At 61.4% G+C, this 2,228-nt stretch overlaps 1 long non-coding RNA gene across 1 annotated transcript in view; it reads right to left on the reverse strand.

Annotated features, from left to right (window-relative positions):
• Positions 1-1,405: 1,405 nt before the first annotated feature.
• LOC108445177 overlaps positions 1,406-2,228 on the reverse strand; it is a 14,891-nt gene continuing 14,068 nt past the window's right edge. Inside the window, exon 3 of the long non-coding RNA XR_001859932.1 lies at positions 1,406-1,418. This is a non-coding gene — a long non-coding RNA (uncharacterized LOC108445177). The remainder of the gene's footprint in view (positions 1,419-2,228) is intronic.

The following is a 2,228-nucleotide window of genomic DNA, read 5'->3' on the forward strand; positions in this document are numbered from 1 at the left end:
CCCCCCCCCCCCCCCCCCCCCCAGCCGCAGGCGGGTGCCCGGCGCTGTTCCCCACGCTCCCGGGCAGCAGGCTCTGCCCTGCTCCTTCGGTGGCAGCACTGGATGTTGTTTCCCTCCTCCTCCCGCCTCTCTGCACGTCCCCAGGGATTTGAAGGCCCTTGGGCATTGTAGGGCGGTGGGAAATTTCAACCTCCTTTTCCCAGTCCCTGAACTGGGCCTCTAGAAAACTCCATAAATAGGGTAAAGGTCTCTGTATCCCCAACTCATGCTGTCCCTCTCCTCCTGCCAGCCCTGGGATGCAGCAGGGGACAGCCTGGCTGCTCCCATCCACCCCAACCCTTGTTAACATCCCCAAGGACAGCCCCAGCACAGCATTTCGGGGGCTTTGCTGTCCCCTTGGCTGAGATCTGAGCACACAGTGTCCCGTTCCTCACCTCAGGACCTGCCAGAGGAGCCCTGCAACCACCTGCTCGTGCTTCAGGTGTACGGCAGCACCCGGCCTTTGGCCACCAGCATTTTCTGGGCTGCTGAGCCAACCCCTGCCTGCACCCAGCAACTTCACCCCGTTGTGGGACCCCCAGAAGGGCCGGTGGCAGCCCCGGGGCGCCTGCGTGTGCCGCGGCCGCCTGCGTTGTGTCAGCGCTCGGCAATGCTGTTTACACATGAGAGAGGCACAGAGGCATCTATGCCGGCAGCCAATTACCCAGTTTTGATCTTTTTTGGTGAAAAGGAAACCAGGCCTTTTCAGACATGGCCAAATTTGATAAGCTGGGGGAGGCGGGGGCGGGCACGGGAGGCTTTTCCCCACCGGCCTCGCACAAGGGAAGGGGCTGGGATGGGGAGGCTGGGTCATGGCCAGCTCTGCCTCCAGGCTGGGACAGGAGGGCTGGAGGGCTCTGTGTGCCCATCCTGGCTGCAGTGCCATCCCTGAGGGAGCAGGGTGTGCTGGGGTTGGAGTGCTGGAAACCCCCCCAGAGCTCTCCTGGGAGGGGGCTACCCAGAGAGGTGCCCTCAGGTTTTGTACGTGCTCGTCTCTGCTGCTGTCACCTCTTTGCCACACTGCCATGGAAAACTTGGGTGGAGAGCAGGGCCTGGAGGTGGGGAACAGGGATCCAGGTGGGGCAGGAGGGGCTGTGAAGATTGGCTCCACCTGGCCTGAGTAAACCCAGGTGCTTCTTTGGCAGATAACCCTCATGGAACCCACCCCAGCTCAAGAGATGCAGGGCAGTCATGCCATGCTCGTGCTTGGCAGCAGGGATGTGCTGGGCAGGGCTCGTGTGGCAGAGCACACCACGGGGGCTGCAGGTAAGAGAATGCGGGGAAACCAGGCCACAGTTCCACGCTGGCAGAAAACAGCTTTGTGCCTTTTCCCACAGGCAGGAATGTCCCCGTCAGGGTGGGAGCTGCTGATGTGGGGTCTCCAGTCCCCTCTGCCCACAGAGAGTGGTGGGCAGCATCACTGTTGGTGCCACTCTGCAAGGCATGGCCACTTCTCTGGGCACCAGGCAGCTCCAGAACCCGGCTCCTCATGGGGTTTGTGAGGCCCCAGCACACCTGAGCACACACCCACCCCGGGGCCAGGCAGACGCGTCTGGCAGGCGGCTCCAGCACGGCCACATCCCTATCTCTGTGTGAGCAATATTTTCCACTCATCAAAGGAAAGCTCCAGCGAGCTGTCCTGGCCAGAGCCAGCCCTGTGCCGTGGTGGGAGGAGGGCCAGGCCTGGGGGCCTCCCATGTCCCCCCAAAACCCCCCTGGCAGGTAGTGCTGGCCCAGCCAGAGCACGGAGCTCACATCCTTATTTGCACAACGGCTCCAGAGACGCCCGAGCCAAAAAGGCTTATTTTAAGCTTGCTGGAAAAAGAACATTGTTTGGTGGGAATTAAAACTCCCCGTTCTCAAAAAAGGGAAAAACAAAAAGTGCTTAATTCTGCCGGCTCCTGCCATTGCATAAACACAGAGACACGGCACGGCTGGACAGGGCGGCCAGGAATTTGTTGCTGGCATCGAGCAGGATGGGTGCTCTCCTCCCAGCAGCTGTTGTGGGACAAGGACTCATCCTCTTCTCTGCCCGCATTGTCCCAAAAGCCCTCATCCTGGCAAGACGGGTTTTCCCGAGGGAGGGAGGGGGCATTGCCCCGCTGTGGTGCCCGGGTGCCGCGGGCAGGAGGGGTGCCCACGCTGGCAGCTCGCTGGCCCGGGCTCTGCATCACTGCACAATATTTTTT

This window comes from Corvus brachyrhynchos, unplaced genomic scaffold, assembly GCF_000691975.1.
Source record: "Corvus brachyrhynchos isolate BGI_N302 unplaced genomic scaffold, ASM69197v1 scaffold21, whole genome shotgun sequence".
Taxonomy (NCBI): Eukaryota; Metazoa; Chordata; class Aves; order Passeriformes; family Corvidae; genus Corvus; species Corvus brachyrhynchos.